The sequence below is a fragment of the Amyelois transitella genome, chromosome 11 (assembly GCF_032362555.1).
Source record: "Amyelois transitella isolate CPQ chromosome 11, ilAmyTran1.1, whole genome shotgun sequence".
In the NCBI taxonomy this organism is placed as follows: Eukaryota; Metazoa; Arthropoda; class Insecta; order Lepidoptera; family Pyralidae; genus Amyelois; species Amyelois transitella.
The window spans coordinates 7,999,326-8,024,994 of NC_083514.1; the positions used below are offsets into that span (position 1 = coordinate 7,999,326).

Below are 25,669 nucleotides of genomic sequence, written 5' to 3' on the forward strand. Positions count from 1 at the left end.
AACAAAGTTTTATACAAAATGTACTGATTCCAATTCCCACACTATTTATATATAGTTTATCATTCCCATCCCTCAGGCGGTTCAGGAATGCAACCGAAATACCCTACCCTACGCTATGCACACTTTTGGCCAGGGGAAGAAACATCTCGTGCACGTGCTACTATTATAACCGCATAAACTCCCGTTATTTTCGCATACAACCAAACTTTTACGGAAAAGTTCCACTGATAAAATACCCATTTGATGGTTAGTGGCCTTCCTGTGTGGAAAACTTTTATTTTGCAGAACCTAGATTTATGTTTCGCTCGCCTGAGCTTCCTACATTTGGGTCTTATATTTCCGGAGTTCTCGTGTGAATTTAAGAACGTCTTAGTATTCGGCCAGATCCTATTTAAAAAAACTGCGAAATGTTAATTTAATTGATTTGAAGCTGAAGTTAGTCTTATCTACAGTTTGAGAGTCTGCCCTTACAATTTTTTATATTGTTGGAATAGCTTCTCATTTATTATTATCTTCTTATAAAACTCATAAATGATATAAAATGAATAAAAAAGTATTTCTTAACGACGCAAAATGAGGGTCTCGTTATAAGATTTCGCCTATTTGCCTTTACAGAACCGAGCTCACAATGGCACAAAATTAGACATTTTTCGGTTATTTCAACGGCTTTATCGTTGGGTAGACAATTTATTTTTTCTTTTGTGACTTAGATGATTTTAACAAATATTTCTTTAAATTTAATTTAAATTATTAATTCACGTCAGTGATAATTTTTTGTCTTTATCACATTATTTTATTAATCTAATCTGATAATTAATAAACAAAATCGTTACAAGTATTCTAAAACTTTGAAGATTTTTAAAAAGTAATAATATAGATTAACTGTAACTGTCAATGGTAAATTAAACAATCTGTAACCACACAAACTTAATCAATTTTTCACATTTTACTTAATTAAAATAAATTTGATTATAGCTATACTAGTTTAACCTGAGAACACCCTCAGTTCATGTATTCTTACTCATATCATCTTTAGCAGGAGTGACCCGATTACTGAACACGACCGACGTACAAAGTTACCCTAGTATATTTTTAGATGTGAGCCAGTTTTGCAAACCAGGTAGGAGGCAAAGGATAGTTCCTTTTCAGTTTAGAAGTGTAAAGCTATGGAAGTGTCCAGTGGAGCTTATGTCGTGTGCTCAACATATATGTATATGAACATTTCTGAGTATGAGATATTAAGTTTAAAACATGTATTACACACTTTTAAGTATTGAAATTTCAATTGGGTCATAGCATTTTCGAAAGAAGAAATTAAATTCATGGGACCTTTAAATCAATATCAAAACTCCAAAGAGTTCTCAATTCTTAGATCCGAGAAAAATAGTTAAGCATCTGTTCATCATTCATTCAAAGAGTTCTTTGATAATATCGTCTTTTACATGCTTCCAACAGAAAAAGGTTCGTGCAAGTAAGTTTTATACGAGAAATCGATACAGATGATCGAACGTCAAGGGCTAAAGCTCGAATGGCAATAAATAATCCCTATGTTTGTTTGCCGACTACCTAAAAATACAAGGCGATTTTGGACAGATCGGCACGTTTGCCGGCTCCGGGCGTGGTCCTTGTCTTTTTTGTCGGCGAGGGATACTTATCTTTCGTGCAGTATGCCGCAGTTACTACTCTTTACATCTGATCATGAGAGAGAAGATACTGTTTATTGTTTTTGATTTCTCTATTTTGTGGGCCGTCGCTGCCCTTTGTATTATATTAGCTGTTTATTTCAGTTGAGCTCTTTTGTAAAAAAAAAATATTATTGAATTTTAGAGACCACATCTTATAAATTAAGTGGTATCAATATGCTAATAAATAAATCAAAAGATATATATACCTACCATTATCATTATCATATATAAGGGTAAAACCTAAAAAACTTGTATTGAATATATTACACAATTCAAAAACAATCTTGAGTATTGCACGCTAAATACTTTGGTAAGCACTTGTAAATATACAATGAACTATGTTAATCATGTTAAGAGGGCGTCTAATTATAACTGTTGTACAAAACGTGTCTTTAACATCCCCTGAAAGATAGTAATTTATTGCTGCTCTATACTCAGCTGTGTCAGCTTCTTAAATACATACATACATATGGTCACGTCTATATCCCTTGCGGGGTAGACAGAGCCAACAGTCTTAAAAAGACTGAATGGCCACGTCCAGCTATTTGGCTTAATGATACAATTGAAATTAGAAATAGTGACTTCCTAAATACGAGACAATTCAATGTCGTTGAATACACTTAATTTGTCTTTGAAATGTTTTTTTTCCTTTATACTGTTTAATTATTTAAAATATTTACTGAGCATCCACAACTAAAATGAAATTAACAATCAAAATAAAATTTGCCAAAGGCGACTCCCAATTTCTGGATTTTTGTCCCAAAGTACGCCGAAAAATTTTCGTCTCACGTTTCACTCATGCGCGTTAAATCCCAAAAAGTTTGCAGGAATGAGTTGAGTACTCATTCGCCAAGGGAGTGGCATGGTAATTTTATGATAGGGTTTGTGAATCAGCGACGTTCATTAAAACGGGATGTGCTCGTAACTGGACCGAGCGCTGATTCTCATGACTAAGTCAAGGAACATTTTAAACTTGGAATTAAGAAAACCCTACACCACATTTTCATATTAAAAAGCATGTGACTGTTTATTGAGTAAATGAATAAAAGGTATATTATATAGTTTAGACCACGGCCACGGCCAATGCAAAAGATCCATGTTTGGGTCAATAATAAAAATAGACAAAGATTTTTTTGGTCATCGCTATATATCACATAGAAGTTTTAGTTAATAAGTTCCTTATTTTTCTATTAAGTAAAATTAAGGATATATGCTACCGAATTTCATTAACAATTATTTTTACATCAGGAATTTTGAATGATATTTTTTTGGTTTTTTGTTATAGTAGTGTTAAACACTAGAAACTCGTTCAGATTTTTTATGAATAACGGGATGCAGCGGCTTGCAATTAAAGTTTTAACTGCACTTATTTCACCACTTCATGCAATCGGTTTTTTGAGTGCTAACGTGTTTTGAATATCATTTAAAAATGTTAAGTGTTAAAACAGCTTATGGAATGCAGTTAAATCACAACTTACTCTTTCAGGGATGGAAAATAATATATCTAAATTTTTATGATCATTTAATAATATGTATTTAATTTTACACATGCATATGCATATACATTTTCAAATGGTAAGACCTGTTATTTGTCTCGGAGGTATTTTAAAATTGAGAATATAAAAAAAACACAGTATTCAGCAACCTACAAGAATTATAATCAGACACAAATATACATATGAAACTATTATTGCTCTTAACTTGTTTCCGAAAGAATAGCGTTTTTTTCATCTTTTCCAACCTACAAACTTCTGTGTGGTAATTGCCAGCAAACATTGAAATGCTCCCAACTGCTCGTTATGGCTTTAAAGATTTATTATTGCTACAACGTCTCTATCGTTCGTCTTATTGTTTATTTTTCTAGGCTGTTTTGTCAATACACATCTGTTTTGGTTGAGCCCTATTGTCAACAGTGCAACACAGTAATGAATCCGTTTCAATCGGCAAGCGATTGATCTTTTTGAATATGTTGCTCAGTGGCCATTGCATTTCAAGGAAAGGTCGTTCATCTTTCTTCAAATGAATTGTGATATCGTCTTTGTATACATTCGTTATCATATCACCGCCAGTGACACAAGCAAGGCTGGTTCGACGCCTCGGTGGACGTTCGACGCGCGCGTCCCCTGCTGCGCTCTCCCTCCCCCCACCGCCTAGCGGCACACCGATGCAGTCGCTTTTCGGCAGCCGACGCATCCTTACGTCGAATTGTTCGAAACAACCTTTCGTGTTCGAGCTTTTGTCTACCTATTCTGTAATTATGTGCCATCTGTTCCTCTACGGTATATTCTTTATTCTTCCCTCGTAAATTAATTCGCTTTTGTGATCTTGTGTCAGTATTACATACCGTAGTAACTTGTTAGTCAGTGGTATACAGGATTTCTATTGTGTCAGTATTATTTATTTAACCAAGTTCGTGTTTGTGCCTAATATTTGGGATGTTGCTGAAGCAATAGGATCTAAAAAAATATATAAAAAAGGTACGTCTTCGATGTGTAAATATTTTGATACCGCTTATTGGTTTACCTTCTTTTTTGATCTTTTATTGTGTATTAGTTTATCTAGTTCAATAATTTATTACGTAAATTCTCATTTTCTTACATAAATTCTCTTTTCATTCGAATTTAGAGAAGAACTTGCTGATGTTGTTACTGTTTTGCAAGTACTTACCTATCTTCTGAACAATTATTTACCTACTACTAATAATTAGGTATATTTTGGTAGAATTCTTGACGAAAATATTTATATTGAATGTACATGTGTTACAAATAGATATTTGTATACCTAATAATTCGAATCGTGCCGTCTGTGATGACATAAATATTTAATTATCCCACGATGCCATAAACGGAGGGTGGCTTCGAAGTGTGGGAAAGAGATGGCTAACACCATACAACTCCAGAGGGGTTGCCAGTTTGGGGTATTCGACGGATATATAAGTACTTATATTTATTTTCTAGCGAATATTATCCTCTCCACCTTTTATTTGCAAGGAAATTGCAGCCATTTATGTACTCCTCGTTACTGTTACACTCCAAAAGAAAAAATTGGATGCTTGAAAACTGTTCATTGATGAACGATAGCAATTTTATATTGGCACAATACATGTCGTCATTGTGTATTGTTAATCTTTTCATGTTCTACTCACTTGCAATTACAATGAATTCATTATTATTACACATACATACATATAATCACGTCTATATCCCTTGCAGGGTAGACAGAGCCAACAATCTTGAAAATACAAGTAAAATCGAGAATCAAATAGTGTTTGGTTGCGAGCTCATCGCGTAAAAGGAGAAATCCCAAGAACCCCATCGCCTAAAAGACATAACCATGATAAACCATTTCTCATTTATTTTAGTAATAATATAAAGAAATTGGGAAGTGTTTCACAGATGTAACACACCAGCATTGCACATATTTGTGTTATAAATTTGGTTTACGGTTATATACACATGATTTTTATTCAACTTCTGTGCCCGTCAGTGTCTCAAGCGATGGTATCATTGAGGCGGACGGGAAACGGGATCCACCCACCCAATCTAATAAGGCCCATATCGTACAAGTTTCAACATGTCTATTTTTGTATGCCCATAGCAATATATGTACTTATAAAAATCGTTCATTGAGTTATCGTTGGTATTGCAATAAGCAGTTGTTAATTTTTTTTATCACAACTGCATACCTTTTCTAATTTCTATTCCATACTTAAAAAGTTACTTGGAAGTGACCGCTTTTAGTTATAAGGTCGCCTTTTGCGTTGTTATTTATTAACATGATTTTTTGTTTGGAATTTTGTAGTAGATAATATAATTGTTGTATGTTTAAGTTTTTTAAATCTGCCCTCTTTTTTTCGAATGGCATTTAATAATCTTTCAATCATTTCGGACAACTAAAGATATAGACAGAGAGAAAAGATACACTTACAAGCTTAGTGAATGGACCCTATAGATAAACTAAATCTACTCAGTGTGTACTTAAGTTGTGTTGCCGACTGCAATTAGAAAATAAGTGCTAATTATGCGCGTAATAATTACGTATTCACCTCTTGTATAATCTTTATTGTTAATTTAGTTAAAAGTAGAAAGTACGGTTTGTTCTTATTGAAAGCAACTTTCTCGCAAAACAATACTTTCAAATTTTATATTCACACATTCATCAAATCTTAGGCTGGAATTTAATTTTACATTCAAATAGAGCAATTTGGTGTTACTCTCTTTCTTCGACAATTCAATTAGTGACCCGCATACAACTTATATATTGGAAACTCGATCCAATTTAACACCTTTCTATTTGATCTAGAAATCATCACGAGCATCATAAATAAATTAATGTATACGGGACAAATTACACATTGAGTTAGCCTCGAACTAGGTTCGAAACATGTGTTACTAGATACTAACTCAACAATACTAAATATATTTTATAATAAAAACTTATATAGAGATAAACATTCAAGACCTAGGCTAATTAGAAAAAGTTAGTTTCTCATCATACCCTTCATTCGAACCCGGGACCTCTGCGCCACAGAGGCCGCCAAATATGCATTACGATAAATGCCGTATGGTTTGATTAATCTTGGCATACCATAATCATATCATTAACTTTTTATAATCTAGTGGGTGACAAATCCAAACGCGATAACTTTTTCTCATTTAAAATCAACTTGAATTAAGAACTACATTTAATAACCAGTCCTTAATAAGTATTATTGTACTCAAGTACTACTTAAACCTAATTGATTCAATGATACACTCTAGTTGGTTAAACGCGTTATTGATATGTTGAAATCCTGTTGTCGCATATTCAATGGCATTAATTCGCTTTATTGTCTGCAGCAGAAGTCACTTATAGTTGATGGGTAGGACGCTGACCCGTTCGATCTGTCTCGATTTATAGCCGTAGATGATAATGTTATCACCGAATGAAATATTTATTATGATTTATGCGACACAACTGAAGCATTTACTGCTTTTTTGCGTTGTTCATCTATGAAAATGAAAAATTATATTATCTTCACTTGAAAGATGAGATTCATGTTCATTACTAAATTAAGTAGCCCGTGAGCTTGTGTTTGATACACGATTTCATAATTCAATTAATAGGTGTGGTCCAACTTATTAAGATATTTAAACTAGAACGTACATTTTCACTTTTGCTCAATCAGTTCCATGTAAATTCTGCGTGAGAAAGTTTTCTCATTGAAAATCAAGTTTCAATTTGATCTCATTCACTTATTCCAAAATTATCACATGTATCTGGGTTAACGATGTTTGTAGCGAGTTGGTACCGACAAGATGTTACTCTTCGTTCACAATGTAATGATTGATTGCTGCTCTCCCTATCAGTGGGTCATTTTTTATGAATGAGTCAATTCTTTTCTGCTTTCATCCTTCTTTACGTCATGTTTTATTCATGACACACATTCCTCCTCTCGGTTGTATTAGCTGTGTGTCTTATGTTGTAATTTATATACTGATTTGTGGAGGAAAACAATTTTGCGGTAATAATTTGTTACTTCGGGGTATACATGTAATGATTCCTATTTAAAACTGGAATATTATAGATGGTTGATATTTTATTCTGAATTTTAAACTCATTTTTCTGAAGCCTGGCCGCATAATTTAGATCATGTCATGAAGGGTCTTAGTGACATTTTGAACTTAATTCGTTTGCCATTTAAAGGTTAATTATGGACACAAAAATGGACCGAGTGAAACAAGTCATGATTTTACTGTTCGCTGATAAAATATTACTTACCAAGAAATAATTTATACAAATAACTACATTATTGCGAGCATATTTTCAGAGAACATTTCTTTCTCTTATTATATCTACATAATGAAAGTAACATCTCTCATCAATAATTTCTGTTTGAATATACTTTGTTGTGCGTGATCGCTTGACACAATCTCGTACTAAAAATGTTTCAGAATCATGTAAACCATTTGTACTAGCATTCAAGCCATTTGAACTCTATGCAAGTTTGATGTTAATCACTTGATGGATTCGCAAGAGATTCAAGCTAACTTGAATTCAATTAGCCTCACACTCGTGTGTTAATTTTCATCGCAACAACTTTAATAGTTTAGTCTTAATAATTTGTTCTATGACTGAAATTCGACGCATATCCGAGCATTCTTGTATTGTTCGGTAATTTTCAGTAGTTTACATATCACAATTGAATAATGTATGAAATTATAAATGTATCTAAATTGAACGCTCATTTTATTATTTATTACTGTTTGTTATTTGTTATCTACTGCTTCATTTTCAAATGCAATATTGTGTCGCCTATTTATACCAGAACTACTGAGTCATCTATGATATTTTCAACAGCTATGAATCATTTACTTGTAGATCGGTCAAGTAGTTACCTGAATTCCTACTAAAAGCCTCATCCGTGACTAATTTATTGGTGCGTGACCTCCGTGGCGGGTCTAAAAGCATTGACCGAGGAACCTTAAATATCATTCAATTATGAATTGTAATGCTACCCTGGGCTGGATTAATTATATCAAGTTCAACTAACTGTTAACAATACACGTGCCATAAAGAGTTCATTTTAGGTTAAACGCTCAAAGATAAACTGAAGTTGTACAACACTCTTATGTTAAAATGAAACTACCGTTTGTTTGTAAAGTTAATCTGTTGTTTTTAGGCCTATTCTCTTACAGCCTTAAAATAGATGCGATAATTTATGTGCCACGTAGAACATCGCTCTTGAAGGAACTTAGTGTTCCGTATATCATTTTCTGAACATCAAAGGCACCGTCATGCTTCTCACCCGCTTAAACGGTTGCTAGTGATCTGAATGGCTGGTTATTTAATTAACATTCACTGTAACGATGATTGAAATGTGAAACGTGGCGATTGAAGAGAACGAAAATAGTCCCCAATTCTAAAATTGAAATGAAGGGACGACTTCACAGACGAATATTTACAGATTATGTTTTGGAAGTCTCCTGTTTCAAAGTCATTTCAAGTTTGGAATCGGTCGTAATATCTCTGTAGCGGAAACGCAATGGATGTAAGCAGTAAAACCAACGACGTTAGTTCAACGGTACCTTGATAAAACACCATAAAGTTTGAATGGCAGTGAGTCCCCGATGTTCGTAGATCGCTGACCTCGCATCGAGTGGCCGTTAATCGAAATGAACGATCATGTTTCGATCTATTCGTTCCTCAAATCGACTATTTACAATCTTTTAAACTCTTATCAAAAACTACTTAATAGATCTTTGATAAACAATGCCGTCTGTTAAGATGGTTTGTGCAATCTTTTGTGTAATACAAAAGATGTTTGAAGAAAAATAAAATTAAGCGTAACTGTTCTCTAATTTAATTGTAAATTATTAAAATTAGGGTATAAAATTATTATATGTATCTTTATTACAGTAACATTGAGTCTTTGGGAGCTGTAGCTTTGCTATATTTCTATTGTTTTTTGTTTAGAAACTGTTTTTTCATTTCAATTTCATGCCAATCAGAATACCTATCATAGGTAGCTGACGGTTAAGAAATTGCGTTTTGTGCATCGATCGTGGCCGCTACTTTGTGACTCATAAAATTTACCCACTACTTACTTGATTTTCAGTACTCGTGTCTATTATACATATATGTTAACTTTAAAGTTCAAAAAAGTACAAAGCATGTTTCGGTTATAATATTGTTAAAGCTATTTGCAGAAACAATGCCTGTTCTGACATTTTAATTAAATAAACGACAATTAGAATTTTATGTTATTAGGTATTCTCGGAGCAAAATATGTATCTTTTCCTACATTGTTTAATTTATATTACTTTTTTTTTCAGGTAACAAGAGTCATGTAATCACGCGAAAACAAATCAAAACTGGTAAGCTTTATTGAAATAAAGCCTTTTCAAGGGACCGTAATATTATTTGGTATTAGCCCTTATAAAGCGTTGTATTTGGCTATAATTTCTATAACTTTGTAATGTAATGGTTTCTTCTACAATGAATCCAAGAATAGCAAGCGGTGCCAACGACAAACCCTTTACTTGGTATTATTACGAGTACCATCCAAGGTAATAAATAACGGTTCATCGACTCTGCCAGGACGTAGACATAATAACACTTAGACGCGAAATTAACAACTCTTATTTGCATTGCCCGCTGCAGTTCCGAAGATGCGTAGGATGGACGCACTGCAGCTGTCTGATAGCATAGCACGACTATGGCACTAGCTAAATTTTTAATTGCAAAATAGCTGGTGGTTTGACACAATCTGTCTATTATACGCCATTGAAACAACAGTAGAGATTTTTTTTATGTTAATACAATAGCTTACAGTAAATTATAAAAGACCCGAGACTTTTACACCTAAAAATGAAAATGATAGGAACAAGAAATTATTTATCAAATTTGTAGCTTGGAATGTTATTTGAGCAATAAATTACATACATACCTATGTGGCGTAGCATAAACTTTTTTAAAGTAGTAATGATGATGAAGAGACAATGTTTCATACAGTTCTGTCTGTTCAGCAACGGGTTGATGCCTCAAACTGGATAAGCTATGATTTTTACACGGCTCTATGCAAATGCGAACAAAACGAATAAAGCACTTCAAATAAGTACACCTACAGCAATTCACGCAAGTAACACGCAATATAAAGAAATACAAAAAACTTTCGCAGCTTACAGAAGAGTTAACGAACCACAGACTTTTTTTAGCATATTTTTCACGTCCAGCACTTGTTTATGATAATCTTTGTAATGCTGTGCGTTATAGAATTTCCATTTACATGGTAACCCCTGCGTGACGATATTGAACATGGATCAACGACCTCAAAGAAAAAGCTCCACACGGCTTAAATGTATGAAGTACGAGTGCTTCGCCCTTGCCTATTTTTTTATGGTATGATAATTCAGGCTGTGTTAGCGGAAACGGCTTAGCTACTTTGTGACGACTGTCTGACCTTGTTTGAAAGAGGGCAGTCATTTATTCATTATTTTCCTTTTTTTTGTTACCAAGTTGAAAAATGAATTTGAATACCGACACGTTAGTCTTGTTAAAATATTGTTCTCGGTTGTTTGGTCTTGTTGTCACGGATTCCGTGAATGCAAAATAAGCTGGAATAATGTACTTACTTAGAAAGATATGTTTAGGTATCACATTACATTTATTTTCACAATGCTTGATTGTGGATTACTTATATAATATTTCTTTTTGTAAGACGAATATTTGCCTAATGAAATTAATTTCACACTTAACTACAATAATTGTTGCTTAAGCATATCAATTTCAATGAGTTATATTCAACATAATATATTGGAAAGTACATTTTCTTTCGTGACTTCCGAAGCGCTACATGGATATACCAAATGCGTAAAGGTTCTCATGAAACGTTTAAAAGTCAACAACAATTCCTCATTGCCCTTTACAATACAAGCTGGGCGTAACCATGAAACAGTAGACTGTAACAATCAGTCGAGGGGCAATAATGAGAGTCTTACAATACTCGTCCCCTGTGGTGATCCGTACGATTCAACAGTAGTTATTACGCAAGCTATTAGGCCGTTCGCGAACCGTCGCCCAGATGGATTCTCACGTTAGACTCCACTGCTAACAAGCAAGAATTAGCAGTGATTGCACAGAAGAAGCATACAGTTAAACCTTCTTTGTTGTGACACGTGACATTATGATTTGACGTGTATGTATTGGTATATATTCCATATCAAGCTTTTGATAAATTAACATGCTCAATAGCACGTGTTACTGCCTTTCGTTCAACTGCAATTACAACCGGAGATATGTTTCGAAATATTGTGTGAGTTACGCTACTTGTAGGAACAACAAATGGGTCTATTAGTGTTGTCATAATAAGAATGATAAGGAAAACATAAATGTACCTTTCACCGTTAATGTACTCATAGGGATTCTTTGTCTCAGTAGTTACTGATTCATCAACTCGAAACATTACATGAATGTTGAAAAGAAATCGCATAAATAAAGAACTATAGGTGGCATGACTCTTCTTATAATAATAATAATAATATCTTCTTATAATATACTAATTGTAAAAAAATATCTTTAATTTATTTTCTGTTCATAGTACAAGCCAGTTGGATTAAACTTGAATGTTGAATATTTCTGAAATCTGTCTCAGAAATTATAATTATTTTTACCTACCATTTTCTTTTTATATCAGCAGTTCTAACAAAGTGTTCACGAATCGAATGAATCAAATATGTCTAAAATTACCATTTCGTTTCCAATTGATTCTGTAATATTTTTCTTATGAAGTCTTTGGTTCATTAACAAAGCGTGATGCGTGAACTTTATAAAAAAAAACATCATCGTATTGCTTTATTTCTTCGTACATAAATTAATTAACCACATTTTTATATGAATACTATCTTTATATTGACCGCATTCAAAGAGTTCTTTTGTTGCAAAGAACAAGAATAACCTCCCTGGTCAACAACCGATTGATGGTGAGTTTTACATAATATAAAATGTCAAGTTGTATATTACAAAAATAAAAGTATCCATAGTACCTATTCCTAAGCCTTTCCAACACTTAAACTCTTAATTAGTAATTGACTTTTAATTGAATTGATATTATGAATTGCTTTAAGATGTAAATTGGATGATATTGCTTGAAAACTGTGCTCAATTTTTATCATGGTTCCAGCGGTACTAATCGTTAATTAATTCGGCCATAGTTTCGCGCATATTAAGTAGCTATGATTTAATACAAGGTATATATAAGAGATCTAAAGATGTGTGATATCATCAGGACTTTTGCCAGCCAGTAATAAACTAGCTTTGGTCTATGTAAACATTAACTAGGCTTAACATACTCACAACCTCCAGTGGAGTCTGTTTAGCGAAAATAAAGCCGCGCGAATACAACATTTTAATGTACTTTATTTGGTAATCTTCCTACGTCTTATTTTGAAACAGGTGCGGCCATATATTCAGAATTTATTTGACTTTCTCTTTATTTGAATATCTTAAGATTTGCATTTAGTAGTCATGCTTAAATTTCGTTCTAACTTTGTTATTATTGTTATTATGTGTGTTCACAAAGAATTGAAGGATGATGAAATTTCGAGAACACGACCAGGACAGCAGAACAGTACCAAACCACTATTTTCAACCTATTCTTAGATCGGCAAAGCGCAGTTACAACGCACACAAAAATGCAACACCTGCTTTCTCACGAGATATAAAAACTAGGCCAGTGGTGTATGAAAGAATGCCACTTAACCGCGTCCAGTAATCTGACCATTTAAAAATCCTTCAATGTTAATTGTGAGCGGAACTTGTTCGTATTTGTGCAATACATTCTTTGTAGATCAATTAAAAACTCTTTAAGAATTTCCTTTTTCTTAAACGTAAGTAGGTATAGATTCAATTTAAATTTTATCAGCCCCATCAGTTTTGTTTCAGATATTTCTATATTTATACTCGATCAATGTGGTCAAAGAAGAAATAAGAAGAAATTATTATTTCTTCTTTGACCGAAAATAAAGATAAAATATGTTGTGATGTTTTTGGTCTTCTTCTCTTAATGATTATTTAACACCCTAATTTGAGCCGAGAACAATGGCCACATTAATGTTGGGATAATGATCTGCAGCATCGTGTTCTCTTCCTTTATATAAGTATTTAATTTCTCCGAATGAAAGTAGACTATACCACGTTATAGCTCGTATTGTTTGTTCTCCACTTTACTTGTGTTGTTATGTTTAATTAAAATATGATTTACATATATCAATAAGATGTAAAAATCTACATCATGAACAGTCAGTTACATTATAACAAGACGGTATGATATTAACAAAAACAAAATATAAATCTTCTATTACACATCACTAAAGCTGTAGATAAATCTGTTGGTAGAGGCAAGCCACTGGCCTTTGACAACGAGCGCCTGAAATGTTTTCCAGTCGTGTAGACATGCCTCGCGCGACCGTTTCCCCACGAATATTTCCCCGCAGACCTGCATTTTTAAAATTCATTCTCCGGAAAACACATTATTATTTTTACGACGTTTTAAGATAATTGTACGGAATTTAAATTTTTTCGCTATCTTTTTTCCTCTTTGTAAATTGCCCTTTTTGTTCTTTTGCGTTCATAAATTGCGTTGTAAATCTACGTTTTTTGTCACCGAATATTTTCCGGTTAGGTTGTATGTATTATGTAAACTCAAATAGTTGCTTTACCATTCCTGATATTTAGTAGTGTAAGGAAGAAATCATCATAATTATCAATTTTAAACTGGGTTCAAATAGATCAGTTAAATTTAGAAATGGCGATAACACTATTTCTATAGATTCCAGATGTTCAAAGTGTTAACTGGAATAAACTGCACGTTCCACAATATTGCTCGACGGACGTTTTCTCAGCGAATTGTGAGTTTGAAATAATCTCGCTGCATATCAAGTTTAAGCCACTCGTTGAAAACGCTGACTTTCGTAATTTAAACATTGCTTCATTTACATCACATACATGTCTTCTCTCGGGAACCTTTGCTAAAGTTTGCTGTTTTTATGTAAATGAATTGTGCTTATTTCAATTTACAAAGTGGTTCAAATTTAATGAATTGTTTTGTATTAGCTAATTGTTGTAACAAAGAAAGTTTGCAGAAATATTTGAAAAGGTAGGTCCTCCAGATATCACCACTTTCTCATCATTGCGTGCTCCCAGTTGCACCTCTGCCTGCCCTGCCCTGCCCTGCTTCTAGATACCGCCATCGTTTCAAGTTAAACTTTGTCGGTCCGCTCTTGACAAAGCGGTTGTGATTTCAATAAGGAGGTTTTCTTTCCTTACAATCTCCCAGAATTTCTCCCTGTTGGCGGACTGTCCACTTTACTTACTTGAATGCTGCCAAACCAAGTAGGTTGATAAATCATCATTTTTCATTTTGAGTCCAGTACCCGGTCTCCCGTTGCTGATTTTATTCATTCAGTCCAGCTAATCTTACATGGTTGTTGCTTAATCACAGTAATTCGACCAAATAACGGGTTTACAGGTACCCGAGTTCAAAATAGGAGTCTTAAAGTAAAAGTGCCATATGTTGAGGGTAAATTCACATGAGACATGGTAGGGGCTTCGTAGAGATGTAATTGAGCATATGATACGAGCGACGCTGACCGGCTGCGCCCAGTCTCGGGACCCACTGGTTAGGGTAGACGTAATTAATTAAATTAATTACACATATAAAAAAAAAACAGTTTGTGAATTGTACATTGCGCTGACATGCACCTGATGGCACATTACATTGAACGCACTTATCTATGCATACATACATATAGTCACGTCTATATCCCTTGCGGGGTAGACAGAGCCTACAGTCTTGAAAAGACTGAAGCTTATTGGCTTTATAATAGAATTGATATTCAAAAAGTGACGGTAGACGGTAGGTTATATAGAGGTAGCCCATCGTCTAAAATATGAATCCCAAGTTTATAAGCCTATCCCTTAGTCGTCTTTTACGACATCCATGGTAAAGAGAAGACGTGGTCTTATTCTTTTTTATTGGGGCGGAAAACACTCTCGTATTAATGTAAGTTTCTAACTGAAAAGGAGTTGTATTTTCCTTATATTGATGGCATTGGTATTTTAACAATTGTGTTATAATATTTGATCCATTTTTATTTATACGTTTACTAATGCTACACTACTTCACTACATTTTCTCGTTGAATTGCTTTGATAAAGGCTTTTCAAGTGTTGATTTTTTTTTTGATGATTGGCTATTAAACAAACTGTTTCCAGATTTAATTATAAGATTGGTCAGACAGGTTGTTGTTTGCCAAAAAAATCCAGAGTAGGGTGCAGAAGTCCGCAATAGTTGGAATTGTCGCTGATACTGATATATATATATATACTGTTGTTTGATTATGTACAACTTACAAAACTAAATTAAACGCTTGCCACTGCAGCATATATGAAACTGTTACTGCCATAGCGTAGAGTTATGTGTGTATTTTAATGCACTGTTCTCCACTGCATTCACAGTGTATCGTCCAGAGGATCTGGAGATTGGTAATGTGATACGACCCTAAAAGGGGTGCACATACTAGTTGGTGCTTCAGACAGGCAATGGTAATGCGAGAATTTATAGCCACCGAGGGAGATTATATGAAGGTGTGATGTTAATGTTTCGACGAATGGTAAGTATTGTCTATTTTCAGTAATATATTAAGAATTTTAGGCATGACATTGTCGACATTTTAATTCAAAATTTCAATTTCATTCATTCGAAAAGACAACCGCAAAAGATTTTCGCTTCTGTCTGTGTTATTATTACAGTTCGTTTTTACATATTTTTGTTTTGGTAACCTTTCTCTTTATTAAACACTTAATAAAACCTTAAAGAAACAATAAGTGATATTAATGCTAATAGCATTCTCTACCAAACCTTATAAATCTTATAGTCCGATAAGGAAGTATGTTAACAGTCAATAAGCCTTAAAATCGAAAGCGTGGTGGCAACTAACGTTGACAAAGAAATGCATATCACCCCATCAATCACGTCACCCGAAGCGGACGAATGATGGGACACCATAAAGCGGTTTTAGAACGCAGTGAAAGTAACGTTCACTGTTTTGTTACGGCGTTCATAACACGCTAGACGACAATTTTTGCGTTGATGATGACAGAGGGTAATCTAGTGTTCCGACAAGTAGGTATTATGAATGTGGGAGTAAATAAGTATCCACTTTGCTTTTTCGTGGAAAAGAGAACATTTTGTGATTGTTCTTGTACTGTATTTCTACTAAAATTGCTTTAGTGCGTGTTTACTCTAATCTAAACCCATTTTAATATTATAAATGCGAAGTTCTACCCGTTCTTAGACCACTGGAGGAATTTATATGAAATTCAGAATTGAGGTAATGCAGACAGATTTTAATGGATCAAGTCGCTAGACTCGTGGTTAAACATAAAGGCTACATGTCATGGGCAAAGTTGCGCTGTTATAGTTTCATGAATATCATATTTTCGTTTCTTAAAAACTTAGTATACAAAGCGTAAACTTTCATACTTACATGAGTCTCCTTACTTAGTTTCTTCAGTCTAACGTCGTGTCCTTTGAAAACAAAATTATTCAGCTAACGGAAAATCGGTCTATTTTCCTTGACGTTATACTTTTTATATGAATACTAGCTGTCACGGTCAACTTTGTTTTTTTAAGTAATTTCTAGTTTAAAAAAATGTTAAGGGTGAACAGCCCTTATCACTAAGGGGTATGAAAAATAGATGTTGGCTGATTCTCAGACCTACTCAATATGCTCACAATTAAGTATGTATATATATGTATGTGAAATAAAGGTTGCAGACTACCTACTTATATATATATATATACGTAGTCTGTCGCCTTTATTTCACACTTCAGATATTCCAGCCATCTCGTGTCATGCTCCCTCTGAACTCTGCCATGGTGTAATGTCTGTGTTTATTTTCCGCATTTTCACCGGCGTTTGTTAACCACATTATTTTTCAGTGCCTGGCAAACGCTCATCCGGTGTTCGATTTATTAGCTATCTAAATTTCTACACTAACACTATTTTAATTAAACGTATGTCCGGTCTGTCTTACATAACTCTATAATGGTTTATTATTCTCTAAATTGTTGGTGTCTGAAACTCTGCTCCCGTGGTTATATTTTGTTTTCAGCCGATTAATGGCCTGTACATAATTAATGGATTTGGCAAAATTTTCTGAGATTAACCCATGAATACGTTAAGTCACTTAATATCATCGAAGTAGAACAAGGAAAAAATAAATTAACCGCCATGCTTATTGCTACTCGAATACCTTGTTCCCAAATATTTTTTTTAATTATGACATGTGTTTGAGAAGCTTGTTTGGTTTGATTTAGTATGTAATGAGACGCTTACGGTTTGTTTGCATAATTTTTAAGTCAACAACAGTAACACGGACAATGTTATTTGTTTAATTTATTCGTTCATTCTCTGTAAGTTCTTTTCAAACTTTTGCTATTGATGTGCTCTTAGTAAGAGGACGTGGACGTCATATCTCTTCCACGCAATGCTTCTTCAATGATATTTTCATTAACAACTTATCAATAAAATTCCAGTCTCAAAACAACCATTCAACGCACGCGCATACTAAAAAGGTTTCAAAAGAATCGTTGCATATGCCAGCGACGTTCACTAGCGTATCTATATTATCGTGAGACTATTGCTCGTCCCTGGCCCGGCTATCAAACGCCTCATTGTTATGCCTTCACTAACATCAATCAATGGCTATTGGTCACGGATTCTCTGAAATTCGCTTTGCTTTATAGGCTCTATTATTTTTATTTCTATTGCATGCACATCACCAATGTATTGTTTATAAAAGTTTACATTTTCCTAGTGTTGTATATTGGTTTTGTTGGTTTTCCTTAACTAGTTTATCATTCAGTTCAATATAAACTCTGAAATTCATGATTAAATGTTTTTGTATCCCAAATTCCCAACAAGTATTATAAATACTACTTATATTTTTATAATTGGTTGGTGGTAAATATTATAACTAACTTTAATTTGTTTGTGGTCTCGACACGCATTATCAAATATTTTTTAAATTTAGCGTAATTATATATAAGAGTCTTTAGAAGGACATAGGGAGATTTTACATCCCGTTTCCATCTTTAAAACTCTAGTTCCCGTGGGATTTGCGAAAGACCTGTGTTTTTTTGTAGGTGGCGCTAAATTCACACGGAAAACTTTGTAAAATATACTTATGAATTAATATTTTATTTTACATAAATTACTATATATTTCCTGTTTGTTTTAACATTAATAAATGGTAATGCTAGTAACCGATTAAACAAATCGTAAGTAGATTTTTTTGGTAGCAGTACAGTTTTTATGTCAGAAGTGTACCAGTGAAAGTCGTTACCTACGCAACCCGTGCCCCGAAATAAACTGCCATCTTTTGCTTTACATATGCGAGGTTGGTAAGCCTAACCTGGCAATAAAATGTTTTCAACAGCCCTCCTGGGTTAGACAATAGACTGTACCCAAGAATTATAGAGCCCTCGTGGACGCATAAATGGTAATTCAAAACTTATTTACATGTACTTGAGTTTACTAATAGATAGGCATTCAATACGTTAGAAACTGGGGATCAAAATAATGCCATTAACTAAGGACGTGGGGTGTAATGGACAAAAGAATTGTAGGATTTCTTTGAGAGTACTTGTGGAGTCTATTTAAAAACTTGTCCATGATTACTTATCGTTACGTTACGTTATTCTTAAATAGTGAGTAACCAATAGACATCAATGAGATTTCAGCCAATCAGTTTAGTGAGTTGGTTGATAAATAATAATAATAAATAATAATAATAAACAACGGATGTAGAATGGGAAGTCATAAATTAAATCGACTCATAATTTGAATTATTTTCGAACATGTGTCAAGGATAACCTTACGATGTCTATGATATTATGTACATCATCACTGTGGTCTAAATAAACTTAAAATTATTTAATTTGTCAAGTTCCCTATAGCAGAGGCATATTGATTGTAAATACCACACAAATGTTGTACTAAAAATACTAACTGAAATATATATATTGTAAAGTTTTATTTTACAACTCTTTACAAATGACTGTCGAGAGCACACGCTTTCTTTCTTCATAATTACTATAGCTACCATTTTAACTAATAAAAACAAATTCAAAAATCACTCTATGATCTACCTCAATTTATGCATGAAGGTGCTGCTTGAAATAGGATGCCATTTCGACTGTCACTTACGACAATTCTCAGAGGACCGTATACACTATTTATTTCTCGCTCTTCCTCACGAATGGTTGAAAAGATCAGGAACTTTCGTCCCTTAGGTAATGGCGGTTAGTCTGGTGTAGTAGGAACGAGGTAATAAATAGCAGACAAGACGTACCTTCTTTCCAAGCTTTACGTGAATTTTATAGTCTCTTTTAGGTTGTTTCTCGTAAGGCTTAGTTAATTGCGTTTTAGGATTAATTGTTTCTAAACTTTTATATTTATCTGTGCAAAGCTTTATGCATTTTCTTCTTCCTCTTGGCGTTCTTCCTAATTATATCCTCACCTCACTGGAGAGGAGCCGGGTCACACCTTTTCATTTCTCTCGAAATTTTCCTTCAATGTTACAGCAACTCACTTTTGCACTTTGTCTCACACACGAATAAATCCTAATACATTTTCTTTGAAATTGTCCCTACTTTGTTACGACGTTATTTTATTGATATTTCCTTATTTGATCCCACTCCATCCGTAAGGTGTAACACGAAGTTGTATCTAATATCAGAAGCCGCATAAGTTATTCGTTCGAAAAAGAAATGTTCCCCAAAATTCCCTCATGCCGTTCGTTGTAAACCCTCAAATTGCCGCATGGCGGAGAAATAAAACTGGGGCCTGCCTCCGAATTCATGGAGTCACGTACTTACGAACTGGCACGTCTAAAACAAAACTATATTAAATAGATCATGCCCTTAACGTGACAGCAGTAAGGTCGATTAGCTGATGAAACTGCATACTGTTTCCTTGTTGCTGCTTGAGAGCAATGCCTGTAAATTTGAGAATATATTCGTATAATCTACTTGTATGTCTATGAACTTGCGGTTGCTTTGTTGTTTGGTTCCTGACCTGAAATTTACCGACCACCAACAAAAAGATTTGAGTCTGTTGTAGTCAATAGAGCTATGATTATATATTATATATATGTAATATAAACCTTATTCTTTGTTTCTACCTTTATTCTGCTAAACTTTTGTACCTAAACATATATATAAAATAAATGAATTAAATGTTCTATTTTTCTTTACATTGTCAGTTTATCTTTTTTAATGTGTTACGCTACGCTGTCGATAAATCATAATTATCCTTATTGGTATTTTGTTCATTTAATTACATCGAAAAAGATTAACGTAATCCACGGTTTTCAAAATTCAACAATAATATGTCAACGTCGAATTTTATCATTCCATGCCTTACTATTTTAAATTAGTAGGTATCGTGTTGTTACTAACTGTCGTGTGCTATGAATTCATTGTATTCTTAGAAGTGTTATTTACTTCTTTATCAGTTGCGTTCATTACTGTATCTGCAGTAGCATTAACAATTTGTGAGAAATCATCAGTAATTTGTGTGTCGTTGCGTGAGAGGCGTTCGGAAGTGGGCTTTACGCAGTGAAACCCTATGGTATTGATCGCTTGCGCCCCACGCGTTACGACCATCGGCGACAGCGGGGCGCTCCCGACTTCCCGTAAACACTTCAATGGTTTCGAAACAACTTTCCTGGAGCACGTGTCATAAGAATAGTTTGACTAACTATTATAGTTCAGTTCGACATAGGTATTTTGCACCAAGAAAATATAGCAATAGGCTTTAGTTATCCTTTTCCGCACCAGCCATTGGTTGCAATGTTATTCATTTCGAACTAGCTGTTATCCGAAACCTAAAATTCGTGGCAATTTTTTTAAACTCGGGATAGTCCGTCTGTTATAAGTATAAAAAAAATGTTTTGGTAAATTTCTTTAGGTTTGTGTAGTACCTAAATACAGTTTTTTTTTATTTAACCTATATAAGTTTGTCAATTTAGAAGAACAATTTAACAGCAGGTAATTATAGGGAATTAAGAAATTGTAAGGTGCATTTGAATGAATAAAGCAGCAATTTCTGAGGAAATAATAATTGGTCCCGAATGTGGGGGCTTATTGTTGGAGGAAGAAATGACTGAATATAATTTGCATATGAAATTGTCGTTTGTTCGGCATACATAATGTATTTACGCAGATAAACCAGCCCACTAAGTTACATAAGAACTTTCCTGGTTCTCTTTAAATATTTTGATAAGTTTTGAAATTCTACGAATAAAATAGATCAAACTCTTAATGGCAGGCAATTAATAACACTTTCCTCACAATTTCGTCAAGCACGAGCGAGTATTTACATGCTCAATCTACGGTTTAATCTTTTTAATGGATCTTTGTTTTTGCTCTGCACTATATTTTCTTTGGATCCGACGACGGAGATTTGCCCTAGTTTATAGTCCACTGTGTGTTTTCAATAGAAACATTGCGCCTCGCGGCCATAGCCGCACGGGCATAAACATCCCGCGCTGTGAAAGGAAATGGGTTACCCAAATATAAATTCGATTACATGGTGTTTCTTATGAGCAGTTTGTATATTATAGAACTCACCAATATGTTTATTATGTAACCTCTTTTAAAGCAGTAAAGTGTTACCACTCTTCATAATACTTTAATAATCGTACCACCGAACCCTACTAGCATTATACGGTTGTTAAAGGCTTGATTAATATTGGAAATGTTATTAATTGACCGTATACGCCAGGGGATGTAAAAATAATTAAGATGGCATATCAAGCGATAATGGTATTAATAGTTCTAATTGAAATTAATGTATGATGCCAATTAACCATTATACTACTGAAACCGACACTAAAACACACGGAAATGGTTTTGTGGTTCACAATGATATAGCGTCGCTTGTTTATCGAACAGCTTGCCCCTATGCGGGTGCATTGTTGTCTCATCCCGTACCGGCCTTTGTGTTCCGGTGCTAAGCCCTGTTAACGTTTCACGAAAGAGATAAACAAGATAAAGTACTTGCTCAGCACCTATCCTGAATCTACAAGAAACGGCCGGTCCAAGCAGTTTGCGGAAATTGTGGCAACGGAGAGGGTTGCGACGGGAAACGGCCGAGATATTCTGTTTAAGGGGAAGAAAGATTTAGGGCGTGAGATAGTATCCACTCGTATATTTATCTTACTGTCTTGGTCAAGATATTGGACGGTGGTCATTGAGCCATGCCAATTTACGAGTTGTTTAATCAACTTTTCCCTGTGAATGTTGTGTATTTGTTTGTTTCTTATCATTGTGTATTTGTACGACTATTTAGTCAACAACTATACACACTTTAAATATACACTTCTTTTGTTTGCCATTTTATTGTGTGCTGTCGAGTGCTTATATCTGAATCGGTTAAACAAATCTTCGCACGGAAGCTCGGGTATTTCTGTATTTTGCTAGAACGTGCACCTCGGCTCGGCCGTAATCGGTTCTATTGTTTACCGAGCCATTGTCAGACTTGACATGCCACATTCGTGTACCCACTGGAACGTCGCACCATACGCCATCCGTGCCCAACGCGACGGAACTTCTATTACGTACAGACATTTGTGTTAACCAGTCCTTTTGATATACATTTATATTTAACGCTATTGTTATCCACAGTTCTGTCTTTAATTTGCACATTTGCCGTTTCGTTTGACAATATGTATACGATTACCTCATTTAGTTTGGACGCTGAAAAGAGTAGCTTTCGTCAAATAGTTCTATAAATTGTTATTTAACAGTTGGTAGAATTTAATTAACGCAACGGAGTACGGTTTACTGAAGCGTCGTTTTTACCTGATCATCGTCATCGGGTTGCAGTAACGATAGGCCGTTACTGAAATGCAATCGAATGGATTCAATCACTGATATGATGTTCACGTTATAATATGTATCATAGCAACGGTTTCCGCCGGAAAGCGTCTCGTAATTCCTCGTCGCAGTTTCATTCGAGCGTGATTTGTGTTTTAATAAGCCCTTATTATACACGTGGTGCCAAGCAGTTTAAATTGAGAGTTTCCTGCATAATCAAATGTGGTTCGCAACTTTCCTACTTCATACAAGGAACATTTACACGCTCCGTTAAAGACAGTGACTTCGTGGTGTTCTCTGTTTTCACCGGGAATTAGTGAAAGGTAGTTGTAAACCTTGAGACTAAATTCTCTCAACTGTTGTAATTACATAGATGCTTTAGTTAGAGGACTGTTATTTGGAAAGTTTCAATTGCTTGATCTGGAACATTTAGTAAATATTTCTACCTAACATTATTTGCAACCTGTCACTTATTGAATCTCAATTCCATCATTAAGCTATACAGCATAACGTGGCCAAGTATTTTCTAGACTGTTGCTTTGTCTTCCCCGCTAGGGTGACGATTATATGCATATAGGTACATCAATAATTTTACTATTAGGTCTTCTTGCATTTGTTCTACTGGGTTAACTATAGTAATATGCTATTTCCATCACGAAGTTTATCTAAAACATTCAGGAAAACCATTTTTTACTTAGACCAACATGGCTTTAAAGATCAAAATCCTTCGTGTTTGCAAATTACGCGATATCGCTGTCTCATTATAAACCGTATTTAACCATTAAGCCGAGTGGTGACATAGCGGGGAGGTTAATCATAGCATTATGTATAGCCCGGCTATTGTCTGAATGCAGCTGGGCTTGACAACAGCCGCTTAACAGATACAAAGTCAAGTTCATCAGAAAAAAAATCACCCAAGACAAAAGAACACCTAAAATGTTAATTGGGGAAAGTAACGATGTTAATGTTCATGCTGAATCCTCGATACTTTGAAAATTTCGGGAATCGTCCTGCTGGACGCTGCTGGGAATCCTGATGCTTGATTACTTGCAATATAAGTCATCAGTAAGTCAGCCATGGTTTATGCAATGCTACTCTCAAATTTACTCATAGTACAAAAATCACCTCTATAACATGATCTTGGCTCATGCAGAGCTACTCAACCCAACTTACTCTTCGTACCACAGGCACTTCCAAAAGCCTTCGTTTCATACCACTTATCTACTAACCGATACAATCAAAACTGCTTCATAGTGGAATGATTTGCTTTCAAACTATAACTACCGTTCAGTAAAATCAAGTTAAACACGATGTTGTTAATGATAATTAGTTCTCGGATTACCCGTCTGCGGTTGGAGCCACCTCATAATATCAACACGTGTACTTGTGGCAATCAAAACTACTAGACGATCCAACTTCGACGTTAATGTTATGTAAACAGTTAGCTAATAATGATTATTTAAGTATCTACCTTGAAGTTTCACCCCAAATATCAGTTATGTTATTAAGACTGGTTCTATTTCGTTCGCAAATTTTGTGCTAGAATTGCTTTTATATTATTCACAATCATATTTTAATTTATCGTTGATTTTCCAGTAAAGCAGCTGATTGACGCAACGCCATTATGATCTTATTAACCGTATCGAACCCCGTATTATATCAGAATACTCACGTCAAACAGAGTTTTCATTGATTCGGCAGCAATTGCACGCTTCTTGCTTACATATATAGAAATCTAACTACTGTTGGATTTTACAAGGTCTTTATTATTGTCTTGCGATGGCTTCCAAGATATTTTGCGTTTGTCTTTCTAATATTGGGCGGTAGATATAAAAAGCCAATTCCGTATTTGCTTTGTGGTTCAAGTTCAAGATTCCGCCCGCCCGGGTTATTGACCGGCCTCGGAACATGCGCGACGGGGAATTAAGTTTTCCTCGCTGTACAGATTTCCACCAAACTCCCATTTAATTGCTTTTAATTTTCAGACGAAATCACAATAACAGTTACTGCTTGAATTGAAAAATCTTTATCAAAATCCAATCTAATTGTATTGGCCGTAACATTATAGGGTACAATTTCATTTGCTTTGTATCATTTGAAAGTAAGGCTATTCTGATTCTGAGGATGTGATTCGCGTAGGTATCGATTTCATCTTTACCTGTATTATTTGAACCTAGTTTGTTATGATTTCTATAGTAGATGAGTTCACCACTCTATTCTGTTGCTATCATAAAGGGGCTTATATATAAAGCGTACAGTTGATTCATTACTGTTTAAGTAAATATTTGGATAAGCAATTGATTTGTACAATTTTGATTAGGCAGTAGCATTGAAATTTTGGTCGTTTTCGGCTAGGGGGTTGTATCGCCGTCGGTTCTAAGGGAACAATGGTGCAATGGTGATGTTATTGATTGGCATCAACAGGTCGTTGGGGCGTCTCGTCCCTCGCCGCCTTCATACCTAAACCTTCACTTTCGTCTTCATGGATTTGCTAAACAGCTCTTAAAATAAGTATTATTGCGTTCTTTCCTCTTCGGTGAAATTGATGTTCTATGTAGCTT

At 34.5% G+C, this 25,669-nt stretch overlaps 1 protein-coding gene across 4 annotated transcripts in view; it reads left to right on the forward strand.

The window, feature by feature from the left end:
• Positions 1-25,669, forward strand: part of LOC106139217 (tyrosine-protein kinase Src64B) — a 63,984-nt gene that overhangs the window by 19,425 nt on the left and 18,890 nt on the right. Inside the window, exon 2 of one of the 4 annotated variants that reach the window (XM_060946712.1) lies at positions 9,500-9,541. The exons of 1 other annotated variant lie outside the window; for it this stretch is intronic. The gene's annotated coding sequence lies outside the window, so the exon portion shown is untranslated. Of the gene's footprint in view, positions 1-3,769; positions 4,163-9,499; positions 9,542-25,669 lie in introns of those variants that run through there. 2 more of the 4 variants (XM_060946711.1, XM_060946716.1) reach the window with 2 other exon arrangements.